The sequence below is a fragment of the Saccopteryx leptura genome, chromosome 6 (genome assembly GCF_036850995.1).
Source record: "Saccopteryx leptura isolate mSacLep1 chromosome 6, mSacLep1_pri_phased_curated, whole genome shotgun sequence".
In the NCBI taxonomy this organism is placed as follows: Eukaryota; Metazoa; Chordata; class Mammalia; order Chiroptera; family Emballonuridae; genus Saccopteryx; species Saccopteryx leptura.
Window position 1 is genome coordinate 82,622,286 of NC_089508.1, and position 26,688 is coordinate 82,648,973.

At 35.8% G+C, this 26,688-nt stretch overlaps 1 protein-coding gene and 1 pseudogene across 1 annotated transcript in view; one reads left to right on the forward strand and one right to left on the reverse strand.

Moving 5' to 3' along the window:
- The window catches only part of SPRED1 (sprouty related EVH1 domain containing 1), a 125,476-nt gene that overhangs the window by 92,943 nt on the left and 5,845 nt on the right, over nt 1–26,688 (reverse strand). The window lies entirely within an intron of this gene.
- On the forward strand, nt 4,668–4,981 carry LOC136376890 (large ribosomal subunit protein eL42-like; annotated as a pseudogene).

Below are 26,688 nucleotides of genomic sequence, written 5' to 3' on the forward strand. Positions count from 1 at the left end.
TTGGTGATCTCAAGATTTTTAATAGCTCCTTACCATGAACTTATAACACTAATCATCTCTGACTCTTTCCTAACTCATTCATAGTTTCTCCAAACACAGCAGCATTCTTTCTGCCTGACGGGTTGGTGGCACAGTGAATAGAGCATCAACCTGGGACACTCAGGTTTCCGATTCGAAACCCTAGGCTTGAGCACAGGATTGCTGACATGATCCCAAGGTTGCTGGCTCAGCTTTAGTCCCCGGTCAAGCCACATAAGAAAAGCAATCAGTGAACAACTAAAGTGAAGCAATTACGAGTTGATGCCTTTCATCTCTCTTCTCTCCCTCTTTCCCTTCCTGTCTCTCTCTCTCTCAAATCAATTTTTAAAATGCTGTGTTGAAAAAAAAAAAAACTCATTAAAAAAGCCCCCAGCATTCTTTCTATTCCTTAAACAGTTTCATCCAATCCTGGGCCTCTGTTCTTCTTGTTCCCTTTACTTGGATGCTCCCTTGAGATATTCCATTGGCTGCCTCCTTAAAATGTCAGTTAACATAAATCCATCTCAGTGTGGATTCACCCAATCTAAACAAGTTCCAACACCCAGTTTCCCTCCATCCCAATTCCATTACACTATTTCTTTCCCTAGTTTTACTTTCCTCCTAATGCTTCTGACTATCTGAAATTATCTTATTTACTTATTTCTTTTGGATATTCATTGTCTGTCTGAGAATAGAAATTATGTTCTATGTGAGCAAGGACCTTTTTTTCCTTGCTCATTATTAGACTAAGAATAGAATCTTATGTGAAATTTAGTATGTGCTCAATACATTATTGTTGAGTAAATGAACAGAAAAGCATACAAACTTAATCTTAGTCTCAATTTATTAATGTGCCACATAGGTGAATCTCCATAGACAATAAAACGTTTTATAAAATTTTAGTCTTAAACAAGACTAAACTAGAAAAATTTCAGTTTCCTAGCTTCCTCTACAATCCTCCTCTCAGCTCCCTTCCTCATTCCCCTGTATAATTCCTGACCACTGTGGTCAGGTAATTTATTATTATTATTGATTGATTTTAGAGAGAGAAAGGGGGACTGGGAGAGAGAGAGCAAGAGAGAAAAAATCAATGTGTTCCTGTCTGTGCCCTGTCTGGGGATAGATCACACAACCTTTACATATCAAGATAATGCTCTAACCAACCAAATTATCTAGCCAGGGCTATTATGGTCAGGTAATTTTTACTTGGGTTAGGTAAACATAAATGAATCCAGAAGCCACTATAATGACATGGAAAGGTGAAGTATACACAGTACATTCTTACAATTCAAGCAAAAACCAAGAGATACAGAACTTTGTCAGTTATATGTGTCATTCAGAGAAGACCACCTCAGATCTCAGAGTAATTTGGCTTTCTAGGAACCAGGTGCACTCTGAATCCTAAGAGAGCAAAAAGTGAGTAGAGGTAAGTCAGAGAAAAGGGCAAACAGGAAGGAAGGGGAAGAATGATTTTCCTGATAGAAGGTTATTTTATGCAAAGGGCTCCCATTTCTTCAAGTTCACCATTGAAATAGCATTACTAAATAGCATTACAGACAATACAATTAGCAACAAAACAACGTGCAGTGCGAATAAAAATACATAGACGTCCTGGCCGGTTGGCTCACTGGTAGAGCATCAGCCCAGCGTGTGGAAGTCCCGGGTTTGATACCCAGTCAGGGCACACAGGAGAAGTGCCCATCTGCTTTTCCCCCCTTCCCCCTTTCCTTCTTCTCTGTCTCTCTCTTCCCCTCCGGCAGCCAGGGCTCCATTGGAGCAAAGTTGGCCTGGGCGCTGAGGATAGCTCCATGGCCTCCTCCTCAGTGCTAGAATGGCTCTGGCTGCAATGGAGCAACAACCCAGATAGGCAGAGCATTGCCCCATGGTGGGCATGCCCTGTAGATCCCAGTCAGGCACATGCTGGAGTCTGCCTCCCTGCTTCTAACTTCGGAAAAATACAAAAAAATTAAAATAAAATACACAGAAACAGAGAGGAGTAGAATCTTAATATAAATTTGATAAACTTAATAAAGTATGACCATATTACTTTTACATAGTTTGTACCAAAGCTGAAAAGAGAACAAAACTGGGAACCAAGAGCCACTATTTCAGAAAAACTTTAGTACAACACTAAAATATTTTTTAAATTAACATTAATTCTTAAAAATATTCTTGGTAAAGAAATATTAGAAAGATACTCCTTAATATGGTAAAAGCAGTTTAGAACACAATAAGTAATACCATACTTCAAAATAAAATACCTGAGGCATTTCTATTATAGCCAGATATAGGATACTGCTTTAAAAAATTAAAATTAGCCTGACCAGGCAGTGGTGCAGCGGATGGTGCAGCGGATAGAGCATCGGACTGGGATGCAGAGGATCCAGGTTTAAAACCTGAGGTGGTTGGCTTGAGCATGGAGTTGCTGGCTTGAGCAAGGGGTCACTCGCCCTTCTGTAGCCCTCCCACCCCCCATCAAGGCACATATGAAAAAGCAAATCAGCCCTGGCCGGTTGGCTCAGCGGTAGAGCGTCGGCCTAGCGTGCGGAGGACCCGGGTTCGATTCCCGGCCAGGGCACACAGGAGAAGCGCCCATTTGCTTCTCCACCCCTCCGCCGCGCTTTCCTCTCTGTCTCTCTCTTCCCCTCCCGCAGCTGAGGCTCCATTGGAGCAAAGATGGCCCGGGCGCTGGGGATGGCTCTGTGGCCTCTGCCTCAGGCGCTAGAGTGGCTCTGGTCGCAACATGGCGACACCCAGGATGGGCAGAGCATCGCCTCCTGGTGGGCAGAGCATCGCCCCTGGTGGGCGTGCCGGGTGGATCCCGGTCGGGCGCATGCGGGAGTCTGTCTGACTGTCTCTCCCTGTTTCCAGCTTCAGAAAAATGCAAAAAAAGAAAAAGCAAATCAATGAACAACTAAGGAGACTAAGAAGCCACAACAAAGAATTGATGGTTCTCATCCCTTTCCTTTCTTGTCTGTCTTTGTCCCTCTCTCTGTTTCTGTCACACACACAAAAAAAATTAAAACTACAGTAATGATTAAAAGAGGAAAAGAAAGAGAAACAAAGTATATATGTTGATTTAAAAACTACCTATTGGCCTGACCAGGCAGTGGTGCAGTAGAGTAGATAGAGCATCAGCCTGGGACACTGAGGACCCAGGTTCAAAATCCCAAGGTCTCGGGTTAAGCGCAGGCTCACCAGCTTGAGCGTAGGATCCTAGACATGATCCCATAGTCACTGGCTTGAGCAAGGATTCACTGGCTCAGCTGGAGCCTCCTCACCACAACCAACCCCCGTGAAGAGACATATGAAAAAGTAATCAATGAATAACTAAGGTATTGCAACCAGGAGTTGATGCTTCTCATCTCTCTCCCTTCCTGTCTATCTGTCCCCCTCTCTCTCTCTTTTTAAAATTACCCTATTTGCGGATTATATAACTGTTTACCAGAAGAAAAAAAAAGCAAAGTTATTATTAGAAAAATAAGAATTTTCGGTTTCCACTCCAGTGTCTAAGAAGCCGGGAAGCCACCAATTTGTGCTAACAAGTAAAAAGCTGAACTGCTGCCCCCCAAAATTGGAGACACAGGCAAATAAATACAGAGAATCACAATCTACTGGAGCACAAACCCAGCAGCAGAGAGCAAAGTCCTCTGCAGGAAACAGTGCCACAGTAGGGAAACTTGAGGTACATGGACCAACTGCTAGAGGCTCAGTGGGGCAATTAAGATAAAAACTCCAGGTAGACCCAGTCACTGAAGTGCCCCACATTTTCGTGAGTTTTACCTCTTGGAGTTCTACCAGTTCTTACAGTGAATAGCAGAGAAACACCCCTCCATGCTTCCAGAAAAGAAGAAAAAAGGAAGCATTTTGAAATACAGTATAGCAGAGCATTCTGTTAACAGAGTTTGCCCTTGGCAGAAATTACTTAACCAGAGTCTAACCTCCTGGAGTTTTATCTGCACCTAACTGGTCTAGAGGAAAAGAAATCCCACCTCCAGCCCCCTCCAGCTATCCTGCCCTACCTAAGAGGGGTGAAGGGTATAAAATAGACTTAAAAAATTCACAATCCAGAGACACATAATCACATAAAGACTAAGACTTAAGTAAGTTCTGGAGATCAAATGTACAGCAATGTAATTATAATTAACAATACTAAATTATATACTCGAAACAGACACCATAAGAGGGTACATCTTAAGTGTTCTTACAACACACACATACACTCACACACACACACACACACACAAAAGGAAAGAAAGGAACAAAGAAAAATAAAGAAAAAATAGTAACTACATGCTGTGGTGGATATGGTAATTAGAATGATTATAGCGACTACTTCACAATGTATACATATACTAAAACATCAAGTTATACACTTAAGTATAAACAATTTCTGTAGATCATACCTCAGTGAAGCTGAGGAAGGGGAAAAAGATTTAATAATAGGACTATGAAGGATTTCCCACACCCCCACACTACCACTACACATTATTAAAGGCCTATTTGTAGCAGTTCCTTTTAACCAGTACATCAAGTCTGGGCATCAAGAAAAGATTACAGATTTCCGGCTAGGTGAGAGCAGAGCGAGGTGAGGTGTGTGAATGCCGTGTTTCCTGAGTTTCCTTTGTGTAGACAGCTCTACTGCAAAGATGGACAATGTGCCTAAAACCTGAAGGACTTTATGTAAGAAGTGTGGAAAGCATCAGCCTCACAAAGTGATCCAGTATAATAAGGGAAAGAATTGCCAGTCACCCTGGGAAAGGAGCGCTATGATCAGAAGCAGAGTGGCTACAGTGGGCAGACCAAGCTGATTTTCCAGAAGGCTAAAACAACAAAGAAGATAATGCTGACGCTTCAATGTGTTGAGCCAACTGCAGATCCAAGAGGATGCTGGCCATCAGGAGATGCAAGCATTTTGAAACTGGGAGGAGATAGGGGAGAGGGCCAAGTGATCCAGTTCTAAGTTTTGGGATTTTTGTTTTCTTTTTGAGAGAAAAATGTTGCAGCGATAGAAAATTACTTGTATGAAAATAAATGCAGTGAAAAGGGAGGGAGGGAGGAAAAAAGGAAGGAAGGAAGGAAAGGAAGGAAGGAAGGAAAAATTCTAAGGCATAGTAAACTGCAAAAACAACAAAAACAAAGAACCCACACACAATATAAGGGACAGCATCAGATATGACAGAAATGTAGGAACTGTCAAAGGAAGAATTTAAAACAACTATGATTAATATACTAAGAACTCTAATGGATAAAGTAAACAGCATGCAAGAACAGATGAGCAATGAAAGTAGAGATGGGAATCCTGAGAAAGAACCCAAAAGGAATTCTATTGAGATCAAAAACACTGAAACCTAAATGGAAAATGTCTTTGATGGGCTCATTAACAGACAATACAGCTAAGGAACTATTTCTAACTTATGGATAGCTCAATGGAGACCTCTAAGACGAAAAAGCAAAGAGAAAAAGGGCTTCAAAAACAAAAACCCAAAACAGACTATCTAAGAACCGTGGGACTACTAAAAAAATGTGTAGCATACATGTAATGGAAATACACTAGAAGAAGAGAGAGAGAAGAAATATTTGAAACATTAAGAACTAAGAATTTACCCAAATTAATGTCAGATACCAAGCCACAGATCCAGGAAGCTCAGAAAAAACCAAGCAAGATAAACACACACACTAAAAAGTATACCTAAGCATAATATTTTCAAACTATACAGGAAAAAAAATAAAATAAAGGAAAAACCCTGAAAAAAGCCAGAGGGGGAAAAACACCTTATATGTAAAGGAGCAAAGATAAGAACTACATTTGACTTCTCCTTGTAAAACATGCAAGCAAGAAGAGATTAGAGTAAAATATTTAAAGGGCTGACAGAAAAAATATCCACCAAACTGGAATTTCATACCCCACAAAAGTATCCTTCCAAAGTGAAGGGGTATAAAGATTTTCTTAAGCAAATAAAAATTGGGGGAATGTGTTGCCAGTACACCTGTCTTACAAGAAATGCTAATATATATAAGTAAGTTCTTTAGACCAGAAAAATCATACAGGTCAAGATCCTGGATCTACATAAAGAAAGAAAGAAAGTACAAGAGGTAATAGTGAAGATAAAATAAAACCTTTTACTTTCCTCATTCTTAACTGAGCTAACAAACAATAGTTTGTTAAAAAATAGCCTGACCAGGCGATGGCACAGTGGATAGAGCGTCGGACTGGGATGCAGAGGACCCAGGTTCGAGACCCCAAGGTCACCAGCTTGAGCGCGTGCTCATCTGGTTTGAGCAAAAGCCCACCAGCTTGAACCCAAGGTCGCTGGTTCCAGCAAGGGGTTACTCGGTCTGCTGAAGGCCCGTGGTCAAGGCACATATGAGAAAGCAATCAATAAACAACTAAGGTGTTGCAACATGCAATGAAAAACTAATGATTGATGCTTCTCATTTCTCTCCATTCCTGTCTGTCTGTCTGTCCCTGTCTATCCCTCTCTGACTCACTCTCTGTCTCTGTAAAAAAATAAATAAAATTTTTAAAAAAAGTAAAAAAAAAATAATAACAATATATCCCAATATGTATGTTTATGTAAATGTATGTGTGTGTACATGTATGAAACATCATTAGAACAGAAATCAATGAAACTGAATACAGAATACAAAAAAACAGAGAAAAATCAACACCACCAAAAGCTGGTTCTTTGCAAAGTTCAATAAAGTCTACTAATGCTAACTAGGAAAAAAATGGAGAAAATACAAATTACTAATTTCAGAAATAAAAAAGGAGACATTACTACAGATCTCAAAGATGTTAAAGAAATAATAAAATACTATGAAAAATGCAATGTTGACAAATTTGATAAACTACATGGAATATATCAATTCCTTGAAAGAAAACAAAACTCACAAAAAAAGAAACAGACAATCTGAAGAGGACTATATATTTATTTTAAAAATTTATTCAATAATTACAATAACCTTCCAAAGCAGAAAGCCCCAGGTTCACTTGGGTTCACTGATGAATTCTCCTAAACATTTAAAGAAGAAATTATACCAATTTTCTACAATCTCTTTCAGAAAACAGAAACAGAAGAGATACTTAACTCATTCAGTGAGACTAGTACTAGCCTAATATAAAAACCAGATGAAACATTGCAAGAACATGTCAAAAGGGAAAAAAACTTCAGATGAATATCTTTCATGAAGATAGATGCAAAAATTTTCAACAAGATAAGTTAACTGTGACTAAACATAACAATGTGTAAAAAAAAAAAAACATATCACAAATCAGGTGGGATTTATCTCAGGTATGCAAATCTGGTTCACCATTAATAAATAATCAATTAATGTAACCTATCACCATCAACGAGTTAAAACAAAACATTTTGTCAACAGGTGCAAACAAAGGGTTAGACAAAATCCAACACCCATTCACAATGAAACTGTCAGTAAAGTAGGTAGGTAATATCTTGAAAAAGAGTATGAAAAAAACCACCTATGGCTAACATGTTTAATGTGAGAAATTAGAAACTTTACCACTAAGATCAGGAACAAGGCAAGGGAGTTCCCTCTTACCAGTTTTTCAACAACATATTGGAGATGCTAACCAATGCAATAAAACAAAACAAAACAAAACATAAAAGTAGATATATTTCCCAACACTGGATTTAAATTTCTAGTTAATGCAAATAAATAAATAAAGTATATAAATTGAGAAGAAATAAAACTGCCTTGTTCCCAGATATAAGATCACTAATTTAGAAAATCTGAAAGAGCTTATGTTAAAAACTCCTGGAACTAATAAGCTATTACAGCATGGTTGCAGGTTACAAGGTTAATATATGAAAGCCAATCACTTTTCTATATTCTTGTAATTAACAACTGGAATTTAAAATTAAAAACAATGTTGTTTGCATTAGTACCCCTCAAATGAAATATATAAGTAGAAATCTAACAAAATATGTATAAGATCTATAAAAACTATAAATCTCTAATAACAGAAATCAAAGGACTAAATAAATGAAGAGATACTTAATATTCATGGATAGAAAGACTCAATATCGTCAAGATGTCAGCTCTTCTCAACTTGGTCTATAAATTCAATGAAATCCCAAGAAAATTACAGCAAGTTATTTAGTGTATATCTACAAACTGATTCTAATGCTTATATACAAAGCAAACGACCAGAATAGTCAACACAGTATTGATAGAAAACAAGTTGGAAGACTTATACTACCTGGTTTCAAGACTTAGTTTAAATTTACAGTTATCAAGACAGTGTGGTATTGGAAGACTAGACAAATATATTGCTCAATGGAGCAATATAGAGAGTCCTATACAAAAAACACTCATAGTCAACTGATCTGTCCTTTGAAAAAGGAAAAAAGGCAATACAATATAGCAAAGATACTCATTTTAACAAATGGTGCTGGAACAACTGTACAGCCACATACCAAAAAAATGAATGTAGATATAGACCTTATAACCTTCACAAAAATTAACTCAAAATGAATCAACCTCAAATGTAAAACACAAAACTATAAAACTCTTAGAGGATAACAGGAGAAAAATCTATATATAGGGCCTTGGGTTCAGCAATGACTTTTACATATAACACTAAAGGCATGATACATGAAATAAAGAATTTATGAGCTAGACTTCATTAAAATTAAAATATTATGCTCTGCAAAAGATACTGTCAAGAGAATGGAAAGACAGGCCATAGTTTGGGGGAAAATATTTGCAAAAGATATATATGATAAAGAATTATTATCTAAAATATACACAAAATTCTTAAAGCTCAACAATAAGGAAACAATATGATTGAAAAATGGAACCAAAGACTTTAATACCAAAGATGATACACAGTTGGCAAATAAACATATCAAGATTTTCCATATCACATGCCATCTCAAAACAAGGAGATTCCTCTAAACACCTAGTAGAATGGCAAATCTAAAGAACATTGGTAACATCAAATGCTGGTAAGGATGTGAAGCAGCAGCAACTCTCTTTCATTGCTTGTGATAATGCAAAATGGTACAGCCACTCTGAATAACAGCTTATTGGTTTCTTACAAAATTAAACACACTCTTACCATATAAGACACAAATAGCATTCCTTGGTATTCACCCAAAGGAGCAGAAAACTTATGTTTACATAAAAATCTGCACACAGATGTTAATGGCTGCTTTATTCATAATTGCCAAAACTTGGAAGCAAACAAGATGTCTTTCTGTAAATAAATGGATAAACTGTGGTACACTAAGACATAGGAATATTATCACTAAAAAGAACTGAATTATCAAGCTATGAAAAAACAAGGAGGAATCTTAAATGTATATTGCTAATTGAATGAAGCCAGTTTGAAAGGCTACACACTATATAATTAATTCCAACTAAATGACATTTTGGAAAAGACACAAACAGTAAAAAGATCAGCAACTGCTAGGGGTTTGGTCAGGCAGGGATGAGTAACAGCACAGAGGATTTCTAAGGCAGTGAAACTACTCTATACAATACTATAATGGTGGATACATAGCATTGTTCATTTGTCCAAACCCAAAGAATATACAACACCAAGAGTAAACCCAAATGTAAACTACAGACCCTGGGTGATACTGATGTAGGTTAATCAATTGTAACAAATGTACTACTCTAAAGGGAGATGATGGCAATAATAGGAACTGGTCAAGTCACAGGACTCTTGCTCAAAACCCTGTTTAAGAGTTACATATTTAACTCACGGTAAGAGGCCAAATCCCAAAGACTCAGTTTTGGAAAAATAAAAAGATAAAATTATATTATTATGCCTTTAAATAAAAGCTGGAAATATTTACAACATGATGGCATCATGGCTATCCCCTAGCCTTTAAAGGTTACCTTTATTTTCCCTTTTTATAATCACAAGCAATAAAACTATCTAAAACGAAATGAAGCAATCCAAGTTCTAATAATAAGCATTTAATAGTAAATATTTATCTAGCTCTTACTACTCTGGGTACTTGGTTTTAAGTTATAATACTGTAAAATGGTGTTACTCATATTACAGATGGGGAAACTAATGTTTCAAGTTAAAAGTGACTTGCATCACTTGTAAGTAACTGAGCAAGGATTTAAAACCCAAGTTGTTCTAGGTTCTGCTCTGCAATTTAACTAGCTTAACAAGAAAGGGAAAAAAAGTTGCTCTCTACCTCCAACTTCATTTATGCAAAAGAATATTCTCTAATGTTGTAAGTGTAAAATGTAAGCTCATAGCATCTACTGAACAAACAAGATTCCATAATTATGACACCCCCTTCCGCAGAGAAACACTCTAAAAGCCTAAACAAAAATATATAACAGAAACAGTACTTCACATAGTAGGTAGTATAAAAACTGGATTTAAATACCCCTTATGACATTTATTAAGCCTTATGATCTTAGGCACGTTACTTAAATCTCTTTGCTCATCTGATTTATGAGCAAAGAAACTTATAAAATCCACCCAAGAAGCTATTGTGGCCCTGGCCAGATAGCTTGCACATCATCCGAAGCAGAGGTTGCCAGTTTGATTCCCAGTCAGGGTACACACAGGAACAGATCTATGTTCCTGTCTTTCTTTCTCCCTCCCTTTCTCTATCACTAAATTCAATAATTAAAATTAAAATTAAAATATATAGAAAAAAGGCCAAGTCCCAATCTTTGTCATGATCTAATTTACGCAGTTCATGCTTTGACATTTCCTACCATGTGTCTTTCTCCTCTACATCCACCAAAAAAAAAAAGAAAAAAGGCTATTGTGAAAATAAAAGCAAAAGTATTAAGTGGTTAAGTTTACTAAACATGTATTATTTAATGGTTATATAATATTACTGAAATTATGAAATAACTGTACTTAAGAAGCACATGAATATGTGTAATTCTAAATACCACATATTTATGTAATATATATTAAAATATGTAAATCTCTAACCTACTTGAATTCATGGATACTGAATTAATTTACAATAGCCGTACCACCTACCCCTACTGCTTAACTATGTAGAGGGGAAAAAAAGAGACAGTAAACAAAAAACATTATCAGCATAATGCCCCCCAAATACATATGCATATATATATTCACATTCCACCAATGTCTAGTATACTACATTACCCATAGCATGTATATAATAAATGTTTTTGGAATTGCATTGACTTTTCTGCTTTGAAATAGCTATACCTGTTATTAGCAAATAATCACCTTGAGTGTTAGAATTACATTATGTCCTTTCCTTGCCAGAAAAGATAAATAACAAAAGTGATTTAAAAAGGCAAGTGTAAGGAAAAAATACTATGGAGAATAAGTAGAAAACCTGAACTTTGGACTGAGAAGGTTTATATGTATGTACCAACTCTATTGCTTTTATCTGGGTGTTATAAGAAAAATCTTTAAACCTTCAGTTTAGTTTTCTTCATATATAAAATAAGGTTAGTACCACCAGTATTACCCTAATGCCAATGAGCACACCTAACAATTTGAATAATAGTTTCTAAATATAATTTCTAATAAATGGAAACAGAATTCCTTGGATAAATGGGGTGACTAAAGCTGGGGCAGGGTAAATCTGAGATGAGCCTTGAACATCATGTGAAACCAAAATAGAAGAGCTCCAAAAATGAAGGAACATGTCAAAAGGACACAGAAGTCAATTTGATGGGCTCCCAATAGCCTAATCTGGGACAACAGAGTATCAAAATGACAACAGCAAAAGATTATAATGCATTCCAACAGATAATACTTAAATAAATAAATGTGGGAGAAGAGAAAGCTTGTCTATAGAATTACAATTAATAAAAGTGGAAGGAATGATAAAGGCAGAAAATCACCATTTGGCAAATACCACAACTGTTGCAGGCAACAATCATCAACAAATGTTAAAACTAGAGGGCAAGTATATAATAGGAAATGAGATGTTTACATAGTCTTGAAGTATCTCTACTCAGAAGGTACTTATTACAAAGAAAATTTACCAGCTGAGAAACCATCTTATCCAAATGATGAAAGTTCATATCACCATTATGAGATATATCAACAGCATGGACCTCCTGATTTGATGGCTAAGGACACCATCGCTCTCTAGTTTTGTTGCTAAAAATGCTTAACTTGAATTTAATCAAGAGTGAGCATCAGACAAACCCAAACTGAGAAACATTCTTCAAAATACCTAGCCATCTTCAAGTTTTCAGGGTTATGAAAGAAAAACTGAAGAGCTGTTTTACATTAAAGAATATTAAGGATACACAAATACTTAATACAATATGTAATACTGAACTACAGAAAAGACATTAGTGGAACTGATGAAACTTGAATAAGTTCAGTAGATAATATTATATCAATGTTAATTTCCTGAATTAGCTATGTTATTTAGAGGTGAACATTTTGGAAAGCTGGATGAAGAATATATGGGTACTCTGTACATTTTTCCTACTTTTATACAGATCTAAAATTATTTCAAAGTGAAAATGAATATATATATATACATATATATATACATATGAATTTTCTCAATCAACACAACAATATGAGAAAGACTAGCTTACACTTATTTAACCAATAACTGCCACATATCTTTGAATGACAGCTCTTTAGTATATAATAGTGAAAAAATTCTCAGGACTACCGAGGCTGGTAAGAAGCAATGACAGACCAGCATGTTCATATAATCTCTGCATTGCACCTACTCTGACCTCTTACCCATAAAAATCTACAAGTTGTAGCACAAATAATTGAGGAAAGAGAAAAATTATAGTTTATTAAGTTTATGATCATTAATTTGTGGTGTTTGGAACCACAGCATGTCCTTCACCTAAAATGCTCCTTGGTTTTCCAATCAGAAATCTATGCTGTTTGGGCTGTTTATGTGACTTGGAAAGACACATCCCATACCCTTATACTACAGCCTATTTTAACTGGGCTAACTAGCTATGAATTACTCATTTTAAAGCTTTTACTTAGTGGAAAAAATAATCTAAAAAAAAAGATTAAAGTCATACACATCCCATAAATAATATCATTCATATGTAAAATTTTATTTACAATACATAGGGCTAAAGTTACTTGGTTCACAATATTCACCTGATCCTTAGCTCTAAGTTGTTGACACTAAACCTTTCACCTTTCTTACAGAATCTACTTTGCCATACAAACTTCAAAGTACCGTATTACGCTCCCATGTATAAGACGTACCTTAAATTTGGGGCCCAAAATTTTGGGGGAAAATGTATTACATGAAGTTACTGAACTCAAGTTTTATTCATCATAAAATTCATACAACTCCTCATCACTGTCAAAACTCCCATCCATTAGCTTGTCCTCATCTGTGTCTGATGACAAATCATTATCTTCATATATTGCTTTGTCCTCAGTTCCATCTATGGCTCTTGAAATGCTACAACTACTGTATAAGATACACCCAGTTTTTAGACCCCAAATGTTTTGGAAAAGGGTGTGTCTTATACATGGAGAAAAACGGCAAATCCAAGACAGTTAAGAATATATCTACTTTATCAGATCATGACACTGCTAAACTATATGTGAAGTCTGTGAAGTCAAGTATAACTCAGAAAGTTGCCTCTTCAAAATATAGTCATTTTTACTTTCAATAGTTTCTCTCTTCTGAAAAAAACTGTCTTTTCCCCTAGTGGAAAATCAATGTTTCCAAGTCCTTCATTACCAAAGAACCTATCATTTGATTCTAATATCAAACTGAGAACTCCTTTAGGGTAAAGATGCAAAGATTCATCTAAATCCCCAAAGCCTACCCTCTGAACACCTGAAACATAGTAAACCTCAAAAATGTTCCAATCCTTTCTCTGGCATATAATAAATGCTCAATACATGTCTGTTGTAGCTATTTCATTCAGTATCAACATTAATGACTGCCAAACCTAAGAGCAATGTAAAACCAAGGAAACAGACTCAATTTGACTAATAAGAAATACTGGAACATCCTAATCTCCATCTGTTTGGCTACTGTAACAGCTAACCATTTCAGCACACAGTGGGATTGATCCTTTTGTGCCCAGTGTACTGGAACATTTAACTACTACTAAACTATGCAGCATACACATAATGGATATGAATCAGAAGACTTTTGTCTAAGGAAAAGGCCTAAACACTGTATTTTTAAAGAACCTCAACATTTTAATATTAGTTCATATCAATACTCTACTTTGGCAAGAAATACGGATAATTAGGTGTTTATTACTGGGTCTAGCACTGTCATTCCATGATATTAAGCAAATAAAATCTCATTTACACTAGAATTACATTAAAGTAGTATTTTACCTTTAAAAACTCAGTACCTAAAAGGTAAAACAAAAAACATTTATTGAGCATCTAGCAGTTGATAAAGACGACTGGCTTAATAATGAACTATTTCAAGGACACTGCCTATAAATGTTAAAGGAAAAAATTTCATTCAGTTTATGATATATGTACAAAAGCTTATGTGGAGATCAGTATAAATTAAAATCCACTCCAAAAATTTTTAACTACTTAATACATTTAAAATAGTCTATTTTTTAAAAAAATTAAATTCAAATGTAATTATACAAATAAAGCATACAAAACTATTTCAAATTTTAATGCTAAAAAAAAGAGAAAACACAAATAACAGATTATTCTGAAAATAACTGTCTAGGAGAGTAGGTCAATTACAAAATACTAGAACCTAAACTGCTAGAAATCATCTTGAGCCATTAGATTCATTCCAGCAATGAGAAAACTACGGTTTTATAAGAGATTGCTTTTTAAAGAAAGACCACCCAATGGACAATACTAACACATAATAATATAAGAATGGAATAACCAACACTAAGCATGACAAGCACATAAAGGCCAAGAAATTGGTGAGGGATAAAAAGAATATGAGTGGAGATACAAGCATTAATATAACATTAATAAAGAGGCTATATTCTGCGGCCTAAGTATGAATCCTAATTCTCTTATTTACTAGCTTAACCTTACAGCCTCAATTTCTTCATCTATAAATGGATGTAACAGTATCTATCCTAAAGGGATGATGTGGCATTAAAAGAATTTATTAATTCATGTAAAGTATTGAGAACAGTATCTAGAACAAAGTAAACACTCAAAAAAATTTTGGCAAAAGTCACTATATCATAGAAAACACAAATCAAAACCGCCATAAAGTACAATTTTATACCCATTCTCTTACATTACTAGTAGGAGTACAAATTGCAATTATGTTGGGACACATTTGGCATTATCTTATAAACTTGAAAATTCACAATGTCTTGCAATCCAACCATTTTACTCCCAAATATATATTCAAGAGAACATTTAGCACATATGTATCAGAAGCATATTATAAAAATGTTCACAGAAATAATGTTCATAATGGCAAATACCTAGAAATAATTCAAATACCCTTAAACAAAAAAGTGGTAACTTCACACAATGGAACAGCATATGGCAGTGCAAATGGATAAAAAAGTATACCAAATAAAGGAATACATCTTTGTAATTAACGTATTGAGAAAAAAAAAAATCAAGTTCCAGGAGTTGACATACGTATAAGTAAATATATTTCTTTTACAGAGTTCAAATATATTTAAACATTCAGACAACTGTTTAGGCATACATGTATGTGATAAAACGTTTTATTTTTTAATAGAAAGGGAATGGTAACCACACAACTCAGAGTACGTAACCTCTAAGAAGTCAAGGGAATGAGAAATGCACATTAAGTAGATGTTAGTTATCACTAAGGTCCTGATTCTTGGACTGTACTGTGACTGGGTATCTGTTAAGTAAATAAAATACTAAAATAGACTTCAGAGGTCCATATAGACCAATGATGACAGCATGAACTAAGATAAAGATTAATCCAGTTCTGCGCACCATAGGATGTTTTTAATTTATAGCTGACATAAAATATATTAGTTTTAGGTGTACAAAACACACTGACTTAACATTTATATACTTTTTTTTTCCTTTGTATTTTTCTGAGGTTGGAAACGGGGAGGCAGTCAGGCAGATCAGGGATCCACCCGGCATACCCACCAGGGGGCGATGCTCTGCCCATCTGGGGCTTCGCTCTGCCACAATCAGAGCCATTCTAGCACCTGAGGCAGAGGCCACAGAGCCATCCTCAGTGCCCGGGCCAACTTTGCTCCAATGGAGCCTTGGCTGCAGGAGGGGAAGAGAGAGAGAGAAAGGAGAGGGGGAGGGATGGAGAAGCAGATGGGTGCTTCTCCTGTGTGCCCTGGCCGGAATCGAACCCGGGACTCCTGCACGCCAGGCCGATGCTCTACCACTGAGCCAACCGGCCAGGGCCAACATTTATATACTTATAAAGTGATTATAATAACCCTACCACCATATATAGTTATTATGATATTACTGACTATATTCCCATGTTGTACAACTGTGACTTATTTTATAACTGGTGCACTAGAGGTTTCTTTAAAAAAAAGATTAAAAGATTGAGGTTAAGTACAATCTGTTTTGAAGTGAAGGATTAAATAAAATAATTCCTATATAACATAAGCAAAATGCTTAATACATGTTAGCTACCATCCAAAATGCTATGATCTAGCAGAAGTTATTACAGAATAAAACATATCTGAAGGTTTAAAATTGCTTCTCACTCTAAACCAACTTCCTTTCCCTTTTTGTCAAAGCAGAAACCTCACATAAACAGTCCTCTTTAGCAAACTAGTGGCTCCGCAGGGCTCCTGATTCAAATTCTCTTCCTACTAGATAGGTATGTCACCAACTTGTTTTTGTTTTGACCTTCACTACCTTCCTCTATATTCTGCCTTACTATGTGTAGCATATATATTCTCAAAAAAAAAGTCCCTAAAAGGAGAAATTTTAATCACTACAGTCAATTTAAAAAACAAAACTATCACAAGCCATAAACAACATAGTAATCAAAGATTTTTAATATGGTAAAAATCAGACAGAAAGTATTGGCTTTTCTATCAGAGGCTGAGATGACTATTACTCCTTTCTCATTAAATACACATACACAAACATCTTAAAATGCACAAAGTACCAAGAAAGAAACACTTGTCAATTAAATTTATTGCCATGTCTGTGATAAAAATAAAATTATCTTACATACCTGGGCAAGTTCCACACTTTGAAAAAAGATACACTACCTCAAGCTAATTCCCTATTTTAAAAAGTTTGAACTTTCTTCAAAAATTGGCTAAAACTGAATAGAAAATATGTCATTGTTTTCAAAAATTTGCTGGGATTCAAGAATTAGAAACACTCAGAATTTGTGCTATCTACAGAAACCACTAGCTTGCTGCATGTGACTATTTAAATTAAATAAAGGTTAAAATTTAGTTTTTCAGCCTGGCCTGTGATGGCGCAGTAGATAAACCGTCCACCTGGAACGCTGAGATTGCTGGCTTAAAACTTCAGATTTGCCCAGTCAAGGCACAGAGGAGAAGCAACTAGGAATTGATGCTTCCCATTCCTCTTCCCCCACCCCCTTCCTCTCTTCTCTCTAAAATCAATAAATGAAATCTTAAAAATAATTTTTTTAATTAGTTCAGTCCTTGACGCTACATTTCAAGTATTTATTGGACAAATAGTCATATATTAGCTACCATATTGGATAGAACAAACAGAACATTTCCATCATCACAGAAAGTTCTAATGGAAGTACTGATTTACTTATCTATTTATTTATTTATTGGTTTTAGAGAAAAAGGGATAGGGAAACATCAATGCCTTTCCACCCATTCATGCATTCATTGGTTAACTCCTGCATGCACCCTGACCATGGATCAAACCCACAACCCAGGCACATTGGGACTACATGCCAAATAACTGAGCAACCTACTTAAATTATCAAGGAATTCTAATAAGACTTTAAATTATCAAGGAATTCTACTTTAAATTATCAAGGAAATCTAATAAGACCCAAATGGTAGCAAATGGAAACAAGAAAAATTTTAACAGGAAAAAAAAATGTCTTTTAGTAAATAAAAATATTTTGAATGACCTGTGAGAGAATGAATTACAGTAAAAGCTAGTAGTAAAAATATAGTTTCTTGTTCTACAATCCCTTTATAATTTGATGATTTCAAAAGCTGGAAATACAAAATAATGTTAAGAGATTGAGACCATACCTGAATGCATTTTGCCAAATATATAGTGCTCATTGTATACCAAACAGTTTCAACATATAAGCCTATGAAAATTCTTATAATTACCTTACCTTCATTAACAAAATAATGAAAGCATGCCCCCCAAAAAGGAAATATCAGTAATATGTAGCATTTAAATATAAAGGGTTTTATATAATGAATTCTCATTTTCAATCCCCTGATCACTTAAAATGCTCAGGGTCTCCCTGCCCCCTTCAGGATCTCAACATCCTTATGAATTTCTTGTTTTGTTGCAAACAATTTTTTAAAGGGCATTTTCCAGTTCATCTGATATAGCACCCAAATTTTTGGACTGATTTCCTATGTGGGTATTTTATGTAACGTCCTCACATGCAGGTTATATAACCTTTAATTTAGCTAATACTCCTTACACAGATCTCATTTATCTCCCAAAACATGCCTAGACATTTCAACCTAAGGCCTAGGTTCATTTTCCTCAGCTTATCTTCTTTCCCTAAGGTTTTGCTAAAACCTTTTCTTTACCTGTCTGCCTTTTTTATCCCAATCCTCAAAACTCCCTTTTTCCTTTACATAAATCAAAACTCATATAGACAAATCCATTTATATTTAATTTCATGCAAAAGAAATTTACAAATGAGAAAAGATTCCTGTCTTCATTAGCAGAAATGTTCACAAATGAAAAGATCTGCTCTAAGTCACAAAAGTAAATGGCAAAACTGAGATGAGAATCTGAGTATTCTTTACCATACAGCATTGCAGGTATCTTAGAGTGGGAATTAGCATAACAGGTAATTCATTGTCCTATATATTCTGATTTACCTGAAGTTTTTGTAGAAGCAAAAACTTTTAAATTTAAGATCCCTTATATAAATATATTTGCCTTTTTAATACTTTTAATTAAAAATAAGCACACAACAGAAAATTCCTTCTATAGGTATTTCCCATCATCTTTCAAATTTCCTACAGTGTGGTTACATTGTTTTTATATTTCAAAAAGGTTATATTAATCTTTACTGAATCCATATATTCCCACTTTCTGTTTGAAAATGGTAGGCACTATAATTACAGTATACAATGACGCCCTGGTCTCAGGAACATTATGCCCTGGATGCTGAACAAATGCTGCCTCTCTCAAGACAGTCCAAGTTCATCCCAGGAATGTGCCACATGGGCTATGGACACATAAAGCCTCAGGATATAAATGTGCAAAGATTTTGTGATTAAAGAGCTCTCCAATTTTTCCTAATATAAATAAGTGAAAGCATTTCAAAATGGAAATACAACTCCTATTAATTAGAATGCAATATCCACATTAATCTTTGATAGTTTACTAGATTTCAAAATAATTCTATATTTTTTACCGTTTTTTTTTCCTGTATTTTTCTGAAGCCGGAAATGGGGAGAGACAGACAGACTCCCGCATGCGCCGGACCGGGACCCACCTGGCACACCCACCAGGGGCGAGGCTCTGCCCACCAGGGGGCGATGCTCTGCCCCTCCAGGGCGGGCGTCGCTGTGTTGCAACCAGAGCCACTCTAGCGCCTGGGGCAGAGGCCAAGGAGTCATCCCCAGCGCCTGGGCCATCTTTGCTCCAGTGGAGCCTTGGCTGCCAGAGGGGAAGAGAGAGACAGAGAGGAAGGAGAGGGGGAGGGGTGGAGAAGCAGATGGGAGCTTCTCCTGTGTGCCCTGGCCGGAAATCGAACCCGGGACTTCTGCACGCCAGACCGACGCTCTACCACTGAGCCAACTGGCCAGGGCCATAATTCTATATTTTTTAAAGGCTGCTTTTGAGATGCATTCCCTTATTGTCGGGAGCACTTCAGTGAAGAAATCTGAGAAGCAATGCTGTAATAACATTTATCTACAGTCTAGTTTAAGCAACTCAAATCTTAAGGCCCCTGCAATTCCTCACAAGTTGACCTTGAATTGCACTCTCCTGAGGATCCTGTAACTTCCAATATTCTCTTATTTCATGAAATAATAAACTGAACACAAATGTAATCTTCAGAACCAGTAAGGAAGTACATCCTCAGAAGACAACATCCCATATACTACAATCTTAGAATAGGAGATTAACTGCAAGGGTCTTGACCAGTATTATGTTTTTATAGAGAACAGAATAGGCATATAAAAGTCAGCCTATGTCACCCTGGCCAGATAGCTCAGTTTGTTGGAGCATGGACCTGATATGCAAAGGTTGTGGGTTCAATCCCCAGTCAGGAACAGTTTGATGTTTCTGTCTCTCTAGAATATAAAAAAAAATAACATTAAAAAAAAAAGTTAGCCTATGTCATCACACAGTAAGTCTAAGTTATTTTATGAAAGTTTTGTGTGTGTGTATACACACAGTATCAAAAGATATGATGTATTTGTTATTGTCACAGTCAAAATAAACAATAGATATGTATCTCTTACAGTTCTGGAGACTGGAAGTCCAATACCAAGATGTCAGCATGGTTAGATTAGGGACTTCTTCCCAGTTCATAGCCAAGGTCTTTTGCTGTGTCCCTTACCTGCTAGAAGGAGCTAGGGATCTATCTGGAGCCTTTTTGTAAAACTGTAATCCTATTCAAGGGGGCTCCACCTCCATGAACTAAACACCTCCCAAAAGCCCCAGCTCCTAACACTCCCTCTTTGGGGGTTAGGTTAGGATTTCAACATAAGACTTTGGGGTGGGGCTGGGGGCACAAACATTCAGAACATCACAGTCAGCTAAAACTATTTAGCTCAGTTTCAGTTTTCTTCCCACCACCTCGCTAAATCTATCTGAGACAGGGTAAATATTCAATACAACAAATGACGTGACTAGAAGTGAGCCAATAATTTTAAGTCAAACTAGTCTTTTGATGTATGCTGAGGCCTAGTACTCCTTATAAAAGTTCAGACTCATCTGCAATAGGGTCTATGTAATATCAGATACATTCTTTTTCTTTTTGGCTCACTTAGAAGCTAAGTTTGCTCTCTTTGAAGTATCAACACTAGGAAAAATTGCTAACAAAAACTGAGGTGGATGGATAGAAGCTAGCTTGTCTCAGTCTTTCATCTATCTCTCCCCTTCCTTTAAAAATGATCATACTAGTCTGGCCTGTGGTGGCGCAGTGGATAAAGCGGTGACCTGGAATGCTGAGGTTGCAGGTTCAAAACCCTGGGCTTGCCTGGTCAAGGCACATATGGGAGTTGGTGCTTCCTGCTTCTCCCCCTCCCCCATCTTTCTCTCTTTCTTCTCTAAAATGAATAAAATCTTAAAAAAAAAGATCATACTAATTAATATAGAGTTAAAGAGGATCTTAATTTGATATACTTATTAAAACTTATTTTCTTCTATGTTAATTTTTACTGAATTAAGTTCTTCTTGGCTTGAATAACCCTCAAGAAAAAAGTATATACAATTTTTAACCATCATATTTTTAGTTCCTGATTTATGTTCATTTAAAATCTTGATTGAAGGTTACCTTCAAATTCATTCCCAACTCAAGTTTCAGTAATTATGTATGTAAGGTAGTTATTTTTGAATTAAAAAATTATAGTTTTAGAATAAGGAGGCATACAACTAAATTAAAATATAAACAAGTTTTTGCTTTAGTTGTTGATGACTGTAAAATGAACTAAAACATAAGCTTACGGACCTTTAGCTGTCCAAATTAAAATTAATATACAATCAAGAGCAATGAACTTCTGCTTGACTAGGCAGTGGCACAGTGGATAGAGCATCAATCAGCCTGGGATACTGAGAACCCAGGTTCGAAATCCCGATGTCCCCGGCTTCAGAGCAGGCTCATTAACTTGACTTCATGGTCACTGGCTTGAGCAAGGGATCACTGGCTCAGCAGGAGCCCCTTGGTCAAGGCACATATGAGAAAGCAGTCAATGAACAACTAAAGTGCCACAACAATGAGTTGATGCTCTCATCTCTTTCCCTTCCAGTTTCTCTTACTCGCTAAAAAAAAAAAAAGACAATGAACTTCTAACTAGCAGGTCTACCCTATCTCACTTATCATTAATATCCTTATTGATAGGTCCAGCCTATTAACAGGCATTCTAGTTTGATTACAGTTGCAAAAATTATCTGACTCTTTAATAAACTGAAAAAAATTTTAATCTCCCCTTCTCTCCCACGAAAGTAGATTTTTGCTTCTCCATACAATATTTGAAAGCTCCTACATTCATCAAATGAGAAAGATGGCTTTTTCCACTGAAAATGATGGGGAGACGTCAAATCTACTTATATCCCCAAAATGTGCTCAGGTATTAAAACTGCTTTCATTAACAAGCTCTAAAAATATATTCCTTTTCTAACCAAATAATTGTATTAGATACCGAACAAACAAAAAGACTGGCTACAGCAAGTTCTTTGCCCAACACTTAAAGTACTCTTTACTCAATCATTGCTGAGAAAATGGAAGAAAATGTTCACAATATAGATTTATATTATTTTATACTTACTAGCATTTTCAAATTTTAAGTTTTTCTGAAAAGTTGCTTTTTAACATTTAGGCTGAAATATAAGTTTCCCAGCAGGTTAAATCCTTTTTAAAAAATAACTCTACATTAAAAAACAAAAAACAAAAAACAAAAAAAAACCCCTACCTCAGGCTAAGTGAAAGTAAGCACCCATTATTTCATGTACATAGTACCTTCCTCAAGAACTACAAGTTCTTTTTAAAATTCTCTTATCTCTAGTCAAAAAAATGTTATCGAGGGAGGGGGGCTACATTTACGTTAACATCCTGTCTGAAGTACGGACACATTATCCTGGTTTTCCAGATAGAGAATCAAGCACAAAGAAAGGTTACAGGATTTGTCAAAGTCTTTTATGCAACAGTCAGCAGTAACCACAGTATGATGTTAACTGTGAACACCAAGTTGTAGAAATTTAATCAGTGAATTTTGTTTTGAAAAGGCCTTTCTAAGGAGTACTCAAAGAATATAAAACCTTTTGTCAAAGACAATATAATTTATGTGAATAATGTTAACATCTTGGTTAGCTTTTTAGAAACCTTAAAGTTCTTAATAAAATCCAAATTCGGATAGTTTATTTACACGTCTGTCCTCTCTTCTACTTTCTAATTCCCAACATCTCTCATTCATGATAGGGCCATTATTACATGATATCCCATCGTTTCCCAAATTCTCAACTCCTCCCAAGTAAGCCCTTCCCTTTTCTTATCGTCCTCCCTAACACCCTGCTTCTTAACCTCCAATTCCAAAATCCTTATTCTTATCTCTTTAAATTGTAGAGGTAGATGTCAGCATTCATACTCCTACTGTAAGTTGCTCATCCCACACACACATTAAATACATTGGCTCAGGATTCTTTCCCACCTCAACTCCTAATACCAACCCAGCAACTTGACCAGCCACATTGTTGACCTTTTAAAATATTCTACCAGAGCCTGGCTCCTCTACTCCAACAACCTGTTTTTACTTTAATCTTTCTTCATATACTGTATCATCACTCTGAAGCCTGTGTTCTCTGATCAAAATCTTTCTTTCAATGTTTCCCACTTCCACTCTGTGTGCCCTTTAACTTGATCAACACTTCCAGTCCCTCAAAACAACTGCCAATTCTATGTGTCTACCTAACACTCCACCATAATTCTTTACTTAAAATTCAGTCTGGACATTAAGTGTTTGAGGTACACTGTGGTATAAATACTGTGCAATATGAATCTCAATTCTACCACTTACTCCCTCTCTTTAAGTTACTAAACTTCTCTTTAAGTCTCAGTTATCTGTATCTGTAAACTATGAATAATACTTAGCTCACATGGTCCTTGGAAGGATTAAATCTAGCACTGTGTCTGACGAACTGTAAAAGTTTGATAGACTCCTCTTTCCTGGGCCTTGCTCTACAAATTACTCATCTTTCCTTAAATTTTTCTTTTCCTCTCCATTCCAGAGGCGACATCACCTCGTTCAACAATTAATCACAACTCCCAGCTTCCCTCTACATATCATCTTTTTGCTATCTCCATTTCATCACTTCCCATTTTGTTTTTAACACTTTCTGAATTCTCCTTCCTCTCAAGACTCTTCTGTCTTTTGGTGTCTTACTTTTCCTTAAAAATGCTGCCACTTCTAACTATTCAACTTTCCATTTCTACCTAATATTCTCCTTGGGATATTTTCCGCTAGCTTCAACTATTACATATGCTATGTCATCTCTAACTCTCTCCTCTTAATCTTCTTTGGGCACCTATCATTAAACCAATAATTAAAACACCTTATGGTACATTTTCTACCTTGATACCTAGTAGACACTCACAAATTAAAAAGATCAAAATTGAGGTATTTTCCCCTTAAAAACTTTCTCTTCCTCTTCCCACTTCATTTAAAAGCATCATAGAAGCCCAAATTTAAAATGTTGAAGTCATCCCACACTCTTCCTACTTCCTTCACATCTAGTCACATAATCATACTTACTGGAGATCTGAACTGCCTTACAAATTCATTCTCAACAGTTCCTAATGAACTATTTCTGGCTATTCCTTACCTGCATCATTATTATATCTTCCTCCTCACTGGTGTTCATTTTCTTTTCCTTTCTATTCTCTCTAATTACTTGTCCAAACGAGCCCTAGTATTCAGCTTTCTACATAAATCTGACCTCACTTCCTCACTTGAAATTATGGTTCCCATCCCTGGATAGTTGGCTCAGCAATAGAATGTCAGCCTGGTGTATGGAAGTCCTGGGTTTGATTCCCAGTCAGGGCACAAAGGAGAAGCTTCTCCTCACTCTCTGCTTTATCTCTTTCTTCCCCTCCCCTCCTGCAGCCATGGCTCAAATGGTAGAGGATGGCTACATGGCCTCTGCCTCAGAAACTAAAATAGCTTGGTTGCAGACCAACAAAGCAGTGGCCAGACGGGCAGAATATTGCCTGGTAGGGGACTTGCTGGGTGGATCCTGGTCAGGGCGCATGTGGGAGTCTGTCTCTGCCTCCTGTCTCACTTTCACTAAATAAATAAATAAATAAATAAATAAATAAATAAATAAATAAATAAATAAATAAATAAATAAGGTATATATGGTATATATGGTTCCCCACTGCATACATGGTAAAGACTTAAGCTAGCACTTTTCATTATTATCCTTCTGACATAAGAGTTGTGAAGGAGTGTAGTTCAAAGAACAAGTTCTCTTTGCGTGCTTGGTGCTTATCTGAAAAATTTATGGGAATTCTGTTCAAAATTAATGTTACTACTGAACAGTTAAATAAATTTCTCTCAACTTTTCAAAATAAGTTTTGAAAAAGTTTCCAGGAGCTTCTGTCATATTTATCTTGTAGACTTTGCCCCAAGATTGCTGATACATAGTTAAGCACAAATCTAGATGATTTACAGACTGGCCTCCTCCCACCACTATTCCCAAACTCATTTATCAAAAAGCTGTTGTTTTCCTTCAAGCTTTCTGTATTTTTGTTTTATTTCCCCCCTCTTTTCTTGGAATACCTTTTCCCCTTTCCATCTCATTTCTGGCTGACTGCTAAAATGCCACCTCTTTTCTGAAATCTTCCTTCATACATTACTTGCATCCCGCCATCCACCCCAGATAGAATCACTTTCACCCACAGCCTTGAATAACTTCATAAGCAGAGCACTCATCACATTTCAGAGGGATCTAGTTCCCTTGTTGGATAGTGAAAACAGTTATCAGGTTTTACTTATCTTTGCATATTCAAGGCTAAGGAAAAGTCAGGTGCCTTGTAGGCACTTAAATATCACTGAACTGAAATTCTTGAAGAAAAGGTTACTTACTCATGGTATCCGTCCTGAAAAACTGTTAAGGAAGCTATATACATAATTCAACTAAAATTCTAAAATGCTTTCACATACTGTTAAGGGGGCAAACCCAGAATTGATTCCTAATTCCAACCTCAAAATATCAATGTAATTAACAATAAAATAATTTAAAAAAATGTTTGATTGACTTTATGCCAAAGTTACTGAAACACTCTGATGTGGTTAAAGTTAGGTAACTTTGAAAAAGTAGCATCAGAAAAGTCACGATCCACTAAATTTCTTCTAAATTTCTGATAATCCTATCACAGAACACTAATACAGAGAAGCCATTAACAAATATCAAATACCAGGTATTTATGAAAGTAATCTCTAAATGTGAATAAACAAATAAAATGTATTTAATCAATAAATACTACCAGCAAAACAATTACATTCTACATTCCAAATAGGGGCCTTTATCTATATTATAATCCATTATACAAATTTTAGAAATAAAATTATAAAATAGATCAGATTAAATGTTATTTTCAATCACTGCTGACTTTACTAAAGTTCATTCTTTGCACTCTGAATGTCTAAAGAAAATGTCTTCCAAGATAATTCAAAAATTTCAGTTGCAAGGAAATCTTCACCAATTTTATATTTATGAGTAACAGCAATACTATATTAAAAGTGGTTCAGAAACACACACACAAAAAATCACTTAGGATTCTAGAATTCTTGAACTGAAAGAAATGCTCAAGTTGATCAACTCCAACATTCTAATTTTCAATCAGAAAAATATAAGTCTAAAATTCTAGAGAGCAA